Source organism: Bubalus kerabau, chromosome 18 (genome assembly GCF_029407905.1).
Source record: "Bubalus kerabau isolate K-KA32 ecotype Philippines breed swamp buffalo chromosome 18, PCC_UOA_SB_1v2, whole genome shotgun sequence".
NCBI lineage: Eukaryota > Metazoa > Chordata > Mammalia > Artiodactyla > Bovidae > Bubalus > Bubalus kerabau.
In genome coordinates, this window is record NC_073641.1 from 57,846,723 (window position 1) to 57,865,261 (window position 18,539).

An 18,539-nucleotide genomic window follows, 5' to 3' on the forward strand; every position below is an offset into this window, starting at 1 on the left:
TCAGGGCTGAGAAGAAAATACTTATCTCTAAGAATTTTAGTTCACACTGACGCTAAAGACACTCAGGGATGAGACAATGAAAGTTGAATACTGACCATCAAAGAGTACGTGTAAATGGTGGGGTAAGGGGTGGGTGAGGAGTAAACCACCACCGCCTAAATTGTGTTCACCCCAACCAACCCAAAGGAAACACTGTGATATCTGCTAAAAGTTTGTTACAAGCTGGTTCCTGGATGTGAAACTACAGCAAAGGTCAATGCTCTGAAATATGCCTTTATCTGCATAGCAAGATGTCACATGGCCATAAAACATGACCTCTTATGCCTTCAGTTCTTACTGGACCATAGGTTTTGTGCTAGAAACTGACAGCCAAAGATGAACGAAACAAAGCCTTGTGCTGGAGAAACTCACCATTTAGAGTAAGTGGTCACAGCATAAAATCAGGGCTGTGTGCTCAGTCATATGTGATTCTTTGCTACCCCGTGGACTGTAGCCTGCCAGGCTCCTCTGCCCATTAAATTCACATGTACTTCATGAGGTTTATAATCTATTGGTGTTAAAATCATTATGCTCATCTGGGGGCCTAATACTCCTGACCTCACAAAGACTGGTATAAAAATTCAATGGTTAAGATGCTCAATATGACTGATTCATGGCAGACCCGTGACATTCAAGCACTTGAAAGAATGCATGAGAAGTCCAGCTACAATCTGCCCCAATGTTCACTGGCTGTGGATTCTGTCTGAAAAGACCTCACAGGGTAATACTGCTTGTTTCCCAAATAACACAATTTCATTATTTGACACCCTACCTTAGGAGGAAGCCTGGATGCCTGAGCCATTAGTACTAATTACTCCATAATGTCACAGGCCTGCAGAACAATTACCACTAAGGTTAGTGCTTGGAAACAGAATAATTACACTAATTGGAGTTCATCAGGTATTCATCTTCATAGTAAGCACAACTGATGAGGTGAAATCGCATGTCAATACATGGAAGTGATCTCAGCCACCAAAGGTGACTTTCAGAGGATGTGTGCCCTCCATGAAATATATGGTCCTGTGGGCAACCTTGACACCGAGCAAATATGAAGCGTCACATAAGCCCCAGAACTGCTGGACAGCTCTGTCACGGATCAACAAAACTGACACATCCCTGCCTCCTGGGTCTTTCCATCCAGAGGAATGGAGATATTAAATAATCACATCGTGTTTTGATCAATTAAGAGCCAAAAATGCCAAGTGCTCTGAGAGGGATGGGGACAGTCAGGAAAGGAACGTCTGAGAAAGTGGCATTTTTAGGTTGAGGAGTACTTGGACAATGGAGAAAAGAATATTCCAGGCAGAAGAACAATGGGAAAGAGCTTGGAGCATTTGGAAGCACTGAAAGGCAGGCCGCATGGGTGAGAATGGGGATTAGAGGAGACTGAAGAGGAAAACAGAAGGTGAACACGAGGGAACTTACAAATCGGCAAAGGATTTTGATAATTTTATTCTATGTGTAACAGAAAGCAGTGATAAAAAAGTGTTCAGCACAGGGATGCCACGCTTGCATTTAGCAGAGTATGACCACAGTAATCGAGGAGAGGGGTAAAAACTTCAACGAGGTTCACGACTTAGTGTAGAGAGGAATGGATGGTAATGAGGGGCAATGACCAGGGAGATGCCAGACTTTTGTTTGCAGGATGATCCCCGTTTTCTGGAATGAATGGAAGAAGGTGCTATTGACCAGAAACTGAACACCAAAAGAAGACTACAGACATCGGCTCAAAAACAGATATTGCATAAATTAAAGAATTAAAAAAATTCTACAGTAACATTGCAGGTTTTATGAAGAAAATTATTTCTATAAAAGATATTAAACAGTACCAACTTTCAATTAGTTTAGGGCTGGTAGTTCATCTAGTTTCATCAAATTGAATTACTATATTCAATTAGACTGTGGCTTAGTGAGGTAATATTTTTATTGCTATAGTTAACACAACATGACGTGACCTGCAGCTCGAAACAGAAAGGCAATGATTGAATCACTTGAAAGGGCACTTTCAAAAGTCGTAAAGTGCTTTTTGAAAAAGAGCCGCCAAAGCGTTACGTGAAGATACAGTCACACCCACGCTTATTGAGAATCCCCTCAAGAGTCCCTTCAGTATCACTACTTGTTTTACTTCTTGGAAAGGCCCCAGAATTCATAAGCCCTGATTTTTTCGTTATCAAAAACTTCATATGACTTCTGACACTAACTTCCCTACCCTTACTGTCCCACTGTAGAGAAACCTGTCAAAATTCCAACCATTCTTTCCACATTTGCTTTCTGTTAAAACCTGTATCTTCTAGTGTCTTCAACCATCCATCCAATAAAACTTGCCCACAGTAAGATTCTTCAGGAGCCTGAATCCCTACCAACAAGCATGGATGCTGGTATAGGATTTTAAACTGGCTTACATATCTGGTCAACCCTTCCATTTACATTAAGAAGGGCTCTTGACCAAGGCCACTACTGGTAGGAGTTGTCTTTTTTCTTTTTCTCTGCCCAGAATACCTGTTTTAATTTATTCAAGAATAGGTGTCCTTTACATGACCTGGACTATGTAGATCCTTCTCTCTTCCTTTATTCCCTTGCTGTATTTAGAAATATGGATAACCAGTGGAAAAGGCTTCATGCAGAGGAAAAGCATGATCATATAGTGCTGGAATGAAAACAGGCTTCACCACAAATTAATGCCTATTGATTGGTGGCAACTGCCTAGAGCACTGTGTTGAGAAGGATTCTGAGGCCTCATCCCATGTCTATCCTGAGTCCAACAGAGAGAATAGTACCTGCACACACCCTTTACCATCCCCAGCCCGAGGGAGCCATAGAAACAGGCTTTGAAGTCCACATAGGTTCTACCTTTCCTAGTGATGTGAATCTCAGGGAAATTAACTTCTCTGCATCTCATGTCGTCAAAAGAGAACACTGCTCAGGCTTGCCTCACATGGATTTGCAAGGAGTAAACCACAGGCACTGGAAGGACTGATGCTGAAGCTCCAATACTTAGGCCACCTAATGTGAAGAGCTGACTCTCTGATGCTGGGAAAGATTGAAGGCGGGAGGAGAAGGGGATGACAGAGAATGAGATGGTTGGATGGCATCACCGACTCAGTGGACGTGAGTTTGAGCAAACTCCGGGAGATGGTGAAGCACAGGAAGCCTGGCGTGCTGCAGTCCATGAGGTCACAAACAGTCGGACTTAGTGACTGAACAACAACAAAACCAGAGGCTCCAGGGCAGCTGATTCTCCCCACCTCCTTTGTCTTAAGGACAGGGAACGGGGCACTTTGCATAGGGGCTTTGAATATTCCTCTAAACCACCTTTCCTAATATGAAATGAGCTGTGCCCTGCTTTCATTCATATGCTGAAGTTCTAACTTCCTGCACCTCAAAACTTAAGAGGTAAATTAGGTGAAAATGAGGCCACAGAGGTAGGCCTAAATCCAACAGAACTGATGTGTCCTTATACAAAGAGATTGGGACATAGAGAGAGAGGGAGACATGCACAGTTAGAAGACCCAATGAGGACACAGCCAGAAGGCAGCCATCTGCAAGACATGGCGAGACATCACAAGAGGAAGCTGAACTTTCAGGGCAACACCTTGACTTTGGCACTGTAGCCTCCAGGCCGGGGAGTCTGTCCTGGCAGCCCTAGCAGAGGAACCCAGGAACGAAGTGTCCTGCCTCTGCAATTCCTGTTACACGCGAGTATCTCCAGCTCTCCTCTCCTGCCCCTCCCCTGCCTCCTTTCACTCTCCAGGCTCCTTTTTCTCCCCTGAAAACACTAGAAAGAGGGGGTTGGGGCTTAGAAACGAGGTCAACGACTGCTGATCTAGAACAATGCAGTTTTGCTTCCTGTATCGTACTTACCAGAAACCCTGCCCACACAAGGGGAATCCAGACACTCTCAGGAACAGAAAGGAATGGTGTTCCCCTCTTTCCATCCAGAAACACAGCTGCAAAAATACCCCGTGGAAACTTCCCTCAAGCATAGCCATTTCCTTCTTTTCAGAAGGATTTTCACAAACCTCAGTATTTAGTAAGAAATGTTATTACTCCCAAAGGCCTCTCCCTCTCTCAAGATGGGATGGTTTAGTTAGGGTGGTAGTTACATGTGTTATCAGAATCAGAATTCAGTGGAAATTCTTCCGCAGCCAACTTGCACTTCACACTAACCACGGTGCATGTTAGCGATCTAAAACATTTGTTCTAGCAGTTAGATATTTTCTCTGCCGGGTAAACTATGCAAACAACTGCTAACATGTCAGGGCTTGCTGCTTCGCCATGCTGTGTGCTAACAGTAATTTTATTATATGATGCTATCTAAATACCCTAAGGGTTTAGGAAATTGAGGAGGCTGGTTTTTAGATATTATCTGTCCCAGATGACACCCTCTTCCAACAGAAATCACGCTCAACTCTATTGGGTTGAGCTTTTCGTCATTCCACTTATAACAGCAGTAATATTTTTTGCAGTATTACATCATTCTGGACTTCTTTACCCTTTATTTGGGACCCTTGGCTATCTCACTACAGATATGACAAAGAATACTCCTTAAGTAGTATGCCTAGCAATGGGGATCACTAACAGGAAAGACACGTGCAAGCGGTCACTCTTGGTCATAAAGAAGGCAAGTTAAAGGTGGCAGCGTGGGGACAAATCCTAATTTAACTGGGGACAAACCCTAATTTGCCAACTGATCCCTCTAACCACCACGTCTCCCCTTAATATGGTAATATTTGTTGCTGGAAATAAGGATACAGCCATAGAATATATTACTACTGACGACATTAAAGTTTAAAGTACAACTATGTGATATTTTTCAGGCAGGAAAGGACCAATTAACATGGTTGGGTGAGGCAGAGACATGAGAAGCTTGGTGACCTTCAGACTCCGTTTTTTAAAAATTCTTCTCTTACCTTAGTGAAAGTATATGTCATAATCCCATCATGTAGTTGTTTTTCTCTGCATTGTAGCCAGTTGAGTTCTCCTAGGAGGACCTCGGACCCACCCACCCAGGAGACTTTAGTATAAATGAAATGAAAGCTAAGCTCTCTGGAAGGCAGAAGCGAAGCCAGTTAGAACAGAAAGGGTGGAGGTTAAGTGGAGTGAGCTACTGGTTCTGTCTCTTATACCAATGAAACTTTCAATGAGACTTTTACTTAGTCAACCACTGGATTAGGTAGTGGACAAGAGTGATACTCAGATGTGAGTCACATGTAGAAACACATACCTGGGAAACCATCAGCCTTGTGTTAACAACCTGTGGGAGACCATTGCTACAAATGCTCTCTGTGGGAGACCATTGCTATAAACACTTGTTCCTATTTGTCTGAAAACCACATAGTAGAAGTTCTGGAACCAGGTTTCTGAAGTCCAGCTGGGTGAGCCCTGGGAATTCAAAGCTTGAAGCCTCAACAAAAGACGACAGGGCTACTGAGACACTCTAGTGCCTAACAACCTCTGGTCAACTGTATTCACTGAGGCTGGGCGATCACAAGACTCTGGAAGAGCTATTGTCACCATTTAATTGTTGATTGAAACTCTTTTTTTCCTACCTTAGGAAAATGAGTCATGCAAATTAGATTCCAGAACACGTCATTTAATCATTCAAGTCTTTAGTGAATACCCAAGTGGTCATATAATCTCACCCTACCTCCTGGATGGAATACAGGATAAAGGCAGAAAGCCATCTCAAATCTCTCCATCTGTAAGTCACTGATTTCTCTAGATTTTCCTTTTTCCCAAGTCTTAAACATGCCTAAAGCAAACTCAGATGCTCTTATCCCATGTTGAAACAGCTGAGAATATTCATAAAGGTCAGAGTCAGCAAATATTCTACAGCCCCTATAGTTTCCAAGACAAGCTCAGAGAGGCTTAAAACAGGACTGTGGGAAGACCCAGTGATTCCAAGGAAATCTGGATGTCCTCACAGGCACTAGATGGTTGCTATTGCTTTCTCTTTTGATATACTATTTCCCCAAGTAGATCCTGTTACTGTTTAACTTGACTATTGTATTAATCTATTGGCAATGGTGTTTTGAATGGCCACCATCAGGTCAATGATGTGGGTCTTTTCAAAATTAGTTGGCCAAGCAATCTAGGACACTCGTAATTTAGAAAGCTTAAGCAGGAGAAGCTGTTCTCTGATATCCTTTGCCTCATAAACTTAAAAAAAAAAAGGAGGGGGGCAGTTAATTTGGCTTTATTTAAGAAATATGTCCATTTCTGAACCTGTAAAACTATAATTTAAAAGCATTAACAAAATTGCAAAGTCTTTTGTTTATTGCAGGGTTCCCTGGAAAAAAAATATAAATTTATCTAAGACTCATTCTCTACTTACTGAAATGTCTAAATAGATTGTTTTAAATATGAATTAGAACTCTCTTATCTAAAAATAAACTTATCATAGTTTCTCCAAATACAAATGCACACAGTTTACATTGCTAAAATTCATTTCAAACATCTGAATATGAAACTTTATCAAGTGTTTTAACAACTTAAGTACTTCAGTTTCATATTTTAATGACTACTTCAGAAACTTACTGCCCTTTTAAATCCTCAAAATCATCCCAAATACCACAAATGATCATTCTGATCATTCTAAAGAAAAAAAGATCAAACCTCATGTTTCATGCAGCTCTCAAGCCAGTAAACCTGACTGTCTGTGTGTGCTAACTCGCTTCGTCTGACTCTTTGCGACCCTATGGACTGTAGCCTACTAGGCTCCTCTGTCCATGGGATTCTCCAAGTAAGAATACTGGGCTGGGTTGTCATGCCCTCCTCCAGGGGAATCTTCCTGACCCAGGGATCAAACCCACTGTCTTCTATGTATTTTGCATTGGCAGGTGAGTTCTTTATCATTAGTGCCACCTGGGAAGTCCAGATAACCCTAAGAATGGACAGAAAAACTCATGTCCATCTCTACAGCTCTGTGCACACTGGATCTTCCAAGAGATTCTGGAGCATTTCTAGGGCACAATGCTTCACTGCTCTGCTCACTCCACAGCCCCCAAATTAGTCTAAAACCAACTGGCTTTCTTTTCAAACTCCTACCCTCCATCTGCAGGCTCCAAACCCTGCAACATTTTGTTTATTTTAGGAGAGAAACAAAGATACGACACAAAAATTTAGTCTTCTGGGCGAAATTATTTTAACGCATGCCATAAATTCTTTAGCATCTGAAGGAAACCACATGCCTATAATAAGAAGAAAGCGGAGAAGATGGCATGTAGCAAAAGCAGCAGCAGGCAGTAGGCACAAGTGGTGCTATCGAGAAGGCGGAACTGGTTCTCTGCTGGAGAGAACACAGGATCGGGCTGGATTTTCAAAAACTGGTATCAGGGACTTCCCTGGTGGTCCAGTGGTTAAGGCTCCCCCTTCCAAGGCTCAGGGTGTGGGTTCCATCCCTGGTTGGGGAACTAAGATCCCACATGCCTCAAGGGTCAAAAACCCAAAACATAAAAAAACAGAAGTAATATTGTTAACAAATTCAATAAAGACTTTAAAAAAAACCCCAAAACTGGTATCAGAGTCAAAGGAAGGAAGGAATTTTTTTTAAGCTGAAGATAGTTCGAGTTTGACTCAATTAGATCAAAAGGAGGGCTGGTAGGAATGGAGCTTCAGCAGGAAATAACCTGGGTTTCCACTTGGCCACTGACCAGCTCATGGGACCTTGACTAAGCCACTGACATTTCTAAGGTCCTCTGAGTTCCAAAAGAAGTGTTTTAGTGATGAGCTTACAATCCTTCTGTTAGGATGATGCAAGAATTTACAAAAGACTGAGGTTGCACTGATAATTAGGCCAGTATTTAAACCCAGCCACCTACTTTGTGTAAATGAACCCTCCGTGGAGGGAGAGTGAAAATGGGGTCACGAGTTTAGGACTTGGTTTATTTCTAATCAGGCAACTACAGAGCTGGAAGAGGGCTGACTAGTATCTCTGATTAGTATATCAAAAGTAGAATTACAGGTAAGGCATTTGAGTGATTATTTCCACTTGTGAAGTGCAACAAGGCCATTTCTCTATAGTCCTCAAAAGCAGCCTTTATCCATCGTCATCCCAGAAAGAGAGATGACTTATAGATATCAGCCTATATTCACACAACAGGAAGCATTTCTAATCTAGAGGCCACTAAATGCATTTATGGATTAAATATTTATTAGACAGTATATCTCTTCTAAGATAATTTTTCAGAGAAGAACCTAGCACAACTCTCTCTAAATGAATATTGAAGAGGTTAATGTGTTACAATATATTACCCATTTTATCCCAAGTGTCCATATTACATGAGATAAAATAGCCAAGGCTTACGGGAAAAAGTAGCATTGGCCAGCAGAATGGGACTATTAGACATGGATCCAAATTCTATTAATTTCTGTTAGCCCTAGGATCTTATGTACATTATTTAATCCTCTTTTTTTTTGTTTGTTTGTTTATTTATTCACAGGCAAAATGCCTCTTACAATTTGTTTGAGGGGATAAATTTCACTTACAGCATAAGACACATAATAGTCAATAGATGTCCAATTTCATCCCTTAACTTCTTCTATGATACACTTACCATACCCAAAACCGCTTTCCCACAGTGGATACCTGACAGATAAATTAATTTCCCTTCTGATTCCATAAGATTCAAAATCTTGTTTAAAGAAACTATTAGAAAAATAATTTAACCAAAATGAAAAATGACTATACCTTCACTCAACAGCAAAGCCCAGTGTTCAGAAGGCCAAAGATGAATCACTTAGGCAGATCCCTGAATTAAATGCCTGAAAAGTCAAAGTGATTCCAGGATGAACCATCTCAAATATCTGGAAGGCCAAAGAACTTCCTTTTTTTTTTTTGGTCACAGTGACTAAGGTTGCCAGGGGGATAATTATTTCCAGAGATTTTGTCAACAGGTAACAATACCTTCACATCCCTGAGTAAGACAAGCTTTGGTTTTACTCCTGGTGTGGGTGGTGGGGATGTGGAACAGTGTCCTCAGTATTTTAAATATCTAAATTGGTTTTTACCAATCTTTGCACTAATGACTAAGACACTTCTTTCAGATGCTAATGAATACACCTTGATTCAGGACACCACAAAGCCAAGTCTTTTCAGGTTATGAATGAACTGTGTCTACACCTAAGGTCATCCAGTGGAGTCCAGATCAAAACAGAAGGCCTTTCTCTGAAGATCTCCACTGGAGTGGGTTACCATTTCCTTCTCCAGGGGATCTTCCTGACCCAGGGTCAAACCTGGGTCTTCTGCATTACAGGCGTCTGTAAGTATGGTAAAGTACTTAAGTCACCAGGGGCTTTAAGTTCCAAAGACTTTCACAGTATTGTTTTTCATTGTAATACTAATCAATATGGGGATTGGGGACCCACTCTGGACTTTTAAAACTAGCACAGTGTCTTGGCAACAACTTCAAGGTATCAGAGCTGTATTTGGAGGCTTTTCTAAACCAGATTTCTATGTTCTACCAACTCCTGTCCAAGGTACACCCACCAGACTTTCTTGCAATAATAACCTTCGAAACAAGAATATAAACAGCTGTAGATACAGAGGATGAAGTAAAGAAAGCTGGTCCGCTCACCTCTTTCAGTGAGCGTGCATTATAAAGGTACACAGAATGTGGGAGGCATTCCCCTGATTACTTCATCTTTACGGAAACTCTATATTGTAATCTTCATTTTACAGATGAGAATTGAAGCACAGAGAAGTTAAACAATTCAACAAATGTCACACAGCTAGTAAATGGCTGACACGAAATTCTTAAGTCATTCAAAATGATTAAGAAAATAAATCAATTCAAAAACAAGTTTAGAAAGCATCTTAAGTGATAAGAAGGAAATGTGGAAATACTTGGCCTTCCCAGCTGAACACCATTTTCTTATATAATCTTGAAATGTGTCCTTATGACCTGGGTCCCTGTGGTGCTTGCAGATGGCTTCCATTTCAAAGACTCTAAAGCTTTCAGGAATTTACTCCTAGACTTCGAGGCATGCTCAATTACCACCTCCCCTCTCCGACTCCCTTGGCTAGTCAAAAAAACTCTGGCTTTCCCTGTTTTTGTTCAAAAACATCTACTGCCTTTGGAAAGCCTGATTTTTAATGTTCCTTAAACCCTTAGGGTGCAGAAGAAGAAAAATATACTATGAGACTTGGCATCCACGTCATCCCATTTCTGAGTTCCAGAACAAAGAAGAGAATGTCGTTTAATCACTTGGCTTCCTAGGCTTGTGTCTTTTCAAAATTACAATTTAACTATCCACTGGTAAGATCTAGATGATTATCATTTACTTCTGATAAGGTTTACTGGACATTTTTTTTCTTACATGACACTTACCTAGATGTCTGTCTTGATAGCAGGGGAGAGGATGGATTTAACAAAAATCTTTGGGCAGGCTGGGAACTTCTGTGGTTTTAAGACCACCCCTGTATTTTCTCAAAAGAACTGAAATGCCATCTCTTGAGTTATGTAGGCAGCCGTGGGAAATTCAGTGAGGGTGGCCGTTCTGGCATCATTCAGTCCACATGGGAGCAAACTCCCATACGGTGTCTCATAGAATTTCAAATATGTATCTCCATGAGGTTTGAAATATCCTATTTCTGACTGAATATACTGAAACCCTCAAGTCTTAATCAGCATGGAACAAAAACAAGCTCAGTATACAGAAATTAGTTACTGATGTCATTCACACTGATGGCTATGTTGAAAATGCAGACTGAGAGGGCGAGGGGCCCGAGGAGCCAGCCACTGTACTTACACTCTTTTCAGACACGTGCGATCCTTTTTATAGCCTAAAATTAGGAATTATTACTCCAGTTTTACAATTGGATAAAATGAAATTCAGAGCAGTTTGAAGCAATTTGGTCAAAGTGGCCCAGCCAGTGCCTAGAGACTTTTCAAACTGACTCTCCTTTCGACTACACCCTAGGAAACCCCCCTATCAAGAATATTTTCTCTCTAAAAAACATTCTGGCTATTCACAGCCTGGGTTATTTCCTGATACTAATCCACCAGACTTAAGCTGCAAAGTAAAGTTCCCAATGCATTGTATTACCCAAAGTCTTAAGAGTCAGAATAAATGGAAAGGATTCAATGAGTTAAGAAAACTTGATAAAACAACAGATTCCGCTCCCATCCCCCCACCCACCTCCAGAACTTCAACTCATATACAAGCTCCAATTTACCTCCACAGTACCTGGCTTCCAGTTTACCAACTAAAATAATCATCAAGATGTTAATCTTTTGATAGAGGATATAAATACAGTAGTAGGTTAAAACTACATATTAGAAAGATAAAGACCTAAGCAATTCAGAACATCTCTTTTAACACAATCAGACACCAAAGGAAATCAATTGCGTTTGATGAACAATAGTGAACAGGCCTCTTTTTAAATATTTTCAAAACAAAATTTTACAAACAATAACAAAAATAAGGCAGAGCAGCTTTATAAATCTTCTGTTCACTATAAGCATTTGTTTATTACAGCTTTTAAAATGCTTTAATGTGAATGTTTAAGAACCTAAATGAACATGCTAAGATGCTCAATGCAACCCATTTATTTCAGGGGTACACTGGTAAAAATTGGAAATGAGCATCTTAGTAGACTAGCTAGGCTCTCCTTTCTATATACATACTGAGAAAAACAGAAAACTGATTATTTTCCAAAGACCAACATGAAGCACTATAAAATGATATTCTGTACCAACTATCTTGTTTCATATCAGTAATAAAATTTATTTTGTAACATGAGTGTATATATATATATACAAATTGTGTGTGTGTGTGTGTTGTGTGTATACATATGTATACACCTTACTTTCCTTAAAAATGGTTTTGGATTTTGGTAATTTTTTACAAAATTACAGTGGCTATTACAGACATCCATTTAACAGTGACCAAATCTCCTAAGTTTTTCATATTCCCCTTATTTTGACTATGGAATGAAAATGGTTTGAAATTGTCCTTAATATGAAAAATATTTTAAAGACAAATATTAATGAGACAGACTACGTCACACCTTAGATTATAATATGGTTTGTTCTAGTAAATCCAGGAAGATTGCAACGGATGCCTCCAAAGATAAGGAGCCAGAGCCCTGTAGGACTCTTCCATTCAAATCAGACGTTCAAATTAGGGTGGTCTGTGGGGAGAAAAGGTTCTCTTCTGCCTGCATAATGAGCAAGTGCATCAGTTAAGGAGAGATACGCCACTGGCGCCACTGATAATATGGTCATTGTTGGCGCATTTTGTCAAAAGGCTCAGCTCCCTTTCTCCACCTGCTAAAGCTTGCCAAAAAGCTAGCCGGGTAAAAGAATAAGGTAACCGATTGTTTATAATTCAATTTAAAAATGGTCTTGCTCAAAAACCTGAGACTCATCGAATTGGGGGCATATTGGTATATACTCGTTATTGCATGTGATCTATACTCCGACTCATCTGTTCCTCAAAAACATAACCTAAAGAAAAAAAATCTACCCCTAGCCCTCTAAACCCTAAAAAATCCACCCAATACTATGGAGGACAGTGGGTAGCAGGCAGCTACCCTCCATATCAAATAAAGGTGCTGATACATTCAACTTGATCAATATCAAGTTTTATTAACAGGAACAAAAGAGATAATTTCCATTTTCCTGCCACGTGTTGTCTTACCAGGGTGTACTGAGAATACTGAAACATAAAATTCTTTCAAGTGTAATGTAGCATGGCAAAAATATAATTATTTACTCCATTTTATACACAACAGTTAAGTCTCTTTTTAGTTGGTAGAACAAACTGGCCCAAAAAGAGGCCGTAGTCTGCATCACTGGAAAGAAAAATCAGTCATCAACCTATCAAATGTGTGTGTATATGTCCATATATATATGGAGACATATATCGATACATATGGAAAAGAAAAATTAAGAACTTAATAGACCATCTTCACCCCAGCAGCCCCATCTGCCTTCTTCCTCCCCTACCAGTGGTCTCCATCTTCATGAGGTTCTTCTTGGATTTTCCTAATGAAACAATGAGGTAGGAATCAAAAGAAAACAGCGTTAGGATCCTGACAAAGTAACCATTTTCTCATCTCTGGGTTTTGTAGGCCCTCTTGTTTGAAGAAATGCCAAATGTCTTAATTTTTCCCGTAGTGACACCAGGGGCAAAAACCACTGTCATTTTTGAGACCAATGTCCCTTCATCAAACGGCCAGCAGCAAAAACCTTTCAGATAAACGGTTAACTGATGCAAATTAATAGGGCAACCATCACTGCAGTGCGATATGTTACAGGAAAAAGAACAATGAACAGCAAGAGAAAGGAAAAGAGCAGTGTTCCGTTACAAAAACATTAAACCCCACAGTTTGCCCTCAGCATCAAGGCTAATCTTATTTTTCATCAACTGAAATAGCTAAGAAGGCAAAAGATGAGATAGCCTAGAAGAAATACACGCACGGGGTGGGGGGAAACTGTCATCTGTATCCAAGGGTTTCACGCAACATTTAAGGCAAACGCCTTTGTTCCTGGGCTTGGGAAGGGAGTGGGTGGGTGGGTGATGGAAGGATCAGATGGGTCGGCCCAGGCCCTCCACACCCTGCTCTCCGGCGCATGCGCGAGGCCAAGACAAAGGAATAGGTAATTACAGTCCGGATTCATTCATTTTGCCCGCAGTACTGAGGTCTGTGAGCCCCGGTTGTAATCCCTGCGAGGCTGATCCACACCCCTAATGCAGGAAGACCACCTCTATGACAGTGTTTGATTTTAACCTGCCGCAGATATGCTAGTGGCCTCGCGGCAGACCGAGGCGTGGTTGTCAATCCTGTTCCAGGTACTAAAAAATGCACCCATGTGCGCTGCGTTATTTTAAGCGGGGTGAAAATTACACAGGCAAAGACTGTTCACGGAGTTCGTTTCAAGGCGGAAATGTCTCTTGAGGAAGCAGATAAGGAGCCCAGCCAAGCGTTCGATGAATATTCATGAAAAGAATGCGGTTTGTAGCCACGCATTGTGTGTGCGCTCGGATCCAAGGATTCTGCAATTTTTATTCTTTGGGGAAGGAGGGAGGAGGCGATTGGGCGAAGAAGGGGGAACAGGAGCCAGGCGTCGGGTTTCAGTGTTAGCGCTTTAGGCAAAACCTACTAAACCCCAAACCTTCGCTCCCGGCCGGGCTGGGCGGCGAGGGGCCGCGCGCTGTCAGGTTCAAGCTCACACCCTCCGGGCCAGGGCCGCCAGAGGAGGCGCCCAGCGCATTCTCCGAACTGAGTACTGGAGACAAGGAAACGCTCAGATGGAGCCCACAGGTTAACGGCAAGGCAGCTCGGCCCCGTCCGGGGCTGGGGCTCTGATGAGCTCAGTGGTGCTTCGGGAGGCACGTTGTCGTGTGAACCTCGCATTCCTCGCCCACCCCAAGCCAAGATTCAGGAGTCCCAGCGGCCAAGGAAACCCATTTGCTGAACCAAAAAGCCACCTCCTTCCTTCTGATCACACCACGTCCCCCCGTATCCCTTCTCCCCCTTAACACTCCCGCCCCACCCCACCCCCACCCTTCGTCTTCTGCCGCTGCGACCCCCGCACCCAGCGCCTTCTTCCCGGCGATGAGCCGCGCGGGTGACAGCCTCTCCCACCAGACTCACAAAATCGTCTCTTCGGGACTCAGTGCACCGCAAAGGCTTCACGTTCGGCAATCTCCTGCTGCACTAGCTGCTTTCCTCCAGTCCAGCTACCCACCACCAACTCTGTTTAGCAGGCTCACCAGCCCCCCCATCCCCCCAGCTTCCCCACCCTGCGAGTGGCTGCAGCCACCCACCTCGGGAGGCCGCCCCCCCATCTCCCCAGTTCCCCGCGGCGCGACGGAGCCCTCCCCAAGGGATCCCCACCCCCCACGACCAGCGCCGTCTAATCGGGGGCCCAGCACCACTCCCCCTCCCCACACCCCCCATCCCGGGCCGCGGCGCGGAGAGAGAACAAAGGGCCTCGGGGGGGGTGGGGCGGGTGCAGAGGAGGAAAGAGAGGGGGTGGCGGTGGGGGCAGAAGGAAACGGAGGCCCCCGGGGTGGCCGGCACCCCGGGTTCGCGGCGGCTGCGGGGGCCACCGGGGCGCGCCTCCTTACCGGGTCTGGGTGCCTGTGGCCGCCCCGAGGTGAACGCGGTGCCGCGGAGGGACCCGGGTCGCTGGGCGTCGTCCGGCCGGGTGCCTGGCCGCTGGGCGGGAGGCTCTCTCCCCGGCTCGACGGCGGGGAGCCCGGAGCGAGGAGCGAGCTGTCGCGCTGCTGCCGCCGCCGCCCTCGCCGCTGCCGCTACTGCCCTCGCCGCCGCCGCCGCAGCCTCTGCATTTCTCGCGCGCGCGCTCCCCCTCCCCTTCCTGCCCTGCGCCCTCCCCCCGCGCGCCCGCCCGCCCCCCGCTCGCCCCGCCCCCCGCACGCCCCTCCCCTCCCGTCCCTCTCGGGGCCCCGCCCGCCTCCCGTCCGCTCCCCGCGGTCCCCCAGCCCCGCCCGCCCGGGTACCCCCGCCTCCCTTCTCCAAAGGGCTGGTTCCCCTCCTCGCCCCCTCCCCTTCCCTCCATCCCCGGACCCCTCCTTCCTTCTAGCCCACTCCCAATCCACCTCCCCTCCACTCCTCTCCAGTCCCTGGCCCCCCATCTCCGTCGCCTCCCCTCCCCCGGCAGCGCCGGCGATGTTTTGGGGCACACACACACACACACACACTCTCGCTCTCCATTGCGCCCACCTCTCTCTCTGTGTCTATTCTGTTTGGAACGGTTGGGTAAGAAGGTCTCGGGCTCTCGCTCAGACCTTGAGGGGCCGCCTCGAGGTGGTGCCTGACGCCCCCTGCCCCTTGCTACCCTTTCTCAGCATCCCATCCGAACGCTCGCGATGTCTGGCTGAAATTCTGATACCCGGGCAGGCAGTGAGGTTCGGGAGAGGGGTTGACCTGGTGGCTCCCTTTGGGTCATCAGGACCGACGCCCGAGGGTGGACAGTGGTCTCCCAGGGCAGGCACGCCTGGGCGGCGCCCGGGTGCACCAAGTGTGCTGCGCCCCGGCAGGCTGCGGCTTTGGACCAGCGCGGCGCGGAGGTCCAGCCGGCCGGGCGCGCGGCGTCGCCCCTGCGAGGATGCTCTCGGGACTTGGGAGAAGAAGGAGGAAAGACCAGAGTCCTAGGCACGGAGCCGTCGGTTTTTTGTTTTTGTTTTTTTGATGTCTGTGCTTTAACGGAGGCACCAGTTCTCAGGAAGAGCGAGTTAGCCGAGACAAGCCGCACAGTGCAAGCTCAGAAACGCACAGGTTAAAACCGTGGCCAACTGCGGAGTGTGGGGTGTCCGGGGCGGGGGGGGGGGGGCGGCTGCCACTTTATCACAGGAATACAAAATAACCACCAGGGTGGGGATATATGCTCACCTTGCTTATCTGTTGACAAGAAGCAAATGCGAAAAATAACGTAACACGACATCGCTTAGAACGGTATAGCTCTTTTCATTAGACAAAAGCCAATTTTACCCTCCCTGCAAAACCCTTCTGAGGCTTTGGAACTTTCATTTGCGGCATTTGGGCGCCCTCTGGCGGTATCTGGATTGCTTTCCGGCTCGCCCACATCGCAGCAAAGAAAACCAAAGTATGCCGCTCCTGCTTCTCTATGGTTCTGCCCTCTTGACCTGGGCGAGGATTCGAGGATAGGAATGTATCCAAAGCCGGAATGACACAGTGTAACCATATGTTACAAGGAGGCAGACGCCAAAGGCAAGTGCATCCGCATTCAAGTGGGAAAAGGTAAGTCCATTTCCGATTAACAAGGAAAAAACTTACCAGAATTTAATTGCTATATTTAAATTAAGCTGGGTGACAGTGTCAACCCCATACAAGCCTCAAAGTTTTGCAGTGGAACAAGGCTCCCCGACTGTACTGATATTTACAGTTTATGCGGGTCACGCCAAATTAGACGAAGGCGTGAAAGCTGGAAATATTCACCTATGAAAGCCAAAGAGGCAAGGGAATTTTGCTCTTTTTCATTTTTTTCTTTTGTCTGTTTCCCATTTAAATGAAATAACAATGTGTGTGTGTGCGCTCAGTTGCTAAGTCCTGTCCAGCTCTTTTTAACCTTTGGACTGTAGCCTACCAGGCTCCTCTGCCCACGGAATATTCCAGGCTAGAATACAGGAGTGGGTTGTCATTTCCTCCTCCTAGGGGATCTTCCTGACCCAGGGATCGAGCCCACATCTCCTGCAGCTTCCGTATTCGTAGGATTCTTTATCACAGAGCCAAAGAAGTAAATATGGTACAAAAACAGGGAAGAAAATTACAAATGAAAGCATTTTACTTGTTTGAACATAAATGTTCAATAATTTTCTATGATCAGTATATGTCCCTCATTCCAGCACATTATTTATGAAGTTAGATGTAGGGTTTCTCAGTCTCCTGTTTTGGACAGATAATTTTCTGATGGGGGTGGGGATTGGGTGGATCTGTCCAGTGTAGTGTAGGTTGTTCATCATCATTATTGACCTCTATCCATCCACTAGTTACCAGTAACACACACACAAACACACACACACCTATCACCCCCACCACCACCACTTGTGACAACCAAAATGTTGGTTGTCATTGCTAAATGTCCCCTGGGAGGCAAAAATCCCTCCAGGTTGAAAATTACTGGCCTATCATTTTTTTTGAACTGTTATGAGCAAGTCTTTAAGTTTTAACCCTATTCAATTAAAAGAGCATTTACAATTTTATGCTCATAACATGTACGGAATATATTTGTTAGGGTATCTGCATAGTTATTTCATTTAGCATTCAGTTTTTATCCCTGTGATCTTCCAGTCATGTAAACTCATCCCCAAATAAGTAAATATATGTTTCTATTGTGTTTGCGTGGTAAGTCTTTGGATGTTATCTTATATCTTTTCCTTTTTTCAATTAAAAAAAAAAAAACCTAACAATTAATGTTTGGTACTTTCAGTGCTCCTAGCTAAATTTTCATGATGGAGAAAACAAACCTTTCAAAGGTGTGGTTAGAATATAGATCACAGGTTACCATAGAAATGGGAGGCAAAAGCTTACATCAATGAGACTTCAGGTCTCCTCAGTTTGGTCTTCCATCAGATTTGTTTATTTAGAAGATTTTTAAAGGAATTCTTCTTTAATGAAAAAATGCTGTAACTGGCTGATAGTGCTATTAATCTTAAGAATGGAAGCTTTTCCAAAATTTGTAGATATGCACCATGTGGTACCCAACACGTTATATCTGTTATATCCCAATACATTATAAAATCCAATTTGCTGATGTTTTTAGTCTCATTTTTAGTTGTTCATCTAACATCTTACATTTTTAAGATGCATGCTCTTGAAAGGTTGTTTGTTTTTTTTAACCCACACTTGGGGAATTAATGACTAAGCAATTTAAAGCTCTGGAGTTCAGAAAATTGTTAACATAAACTATTATGGATGCCACTAGCTGTTTAGATTATAGACAAATTAACTTGGAAGTAGATGTTAAAGGTGCAGTTTGTGACAAATGTAATTAATTTTCAACATTATA

General features: G+C 44.0%; 1 protein-coding gene across 1 annotated transcript in view; it reads right to left on the reverse strand.

Annotated features, from left to right (window-relative positions):
* The window catches only part of BASP1 (brain abundant membrane attached signal protein 1), a 53,335-nt gene extending 37,994 nt beyond the window's left edge, over positions 1–15,341 (reverse strand). Inside the window, exon 1 of the mRNA XM_055554517.1 lies at positions 15,118–15,341. The gene's annotated coding sequence lies outside the window, so the exon portion shown is untranslated. The remainder of the gene's footprint in view (positions 1–15,117) is intronic.
* Between the last annotated feature and the right edge of the window lie 3,198 nt (positions 15,342–18,539).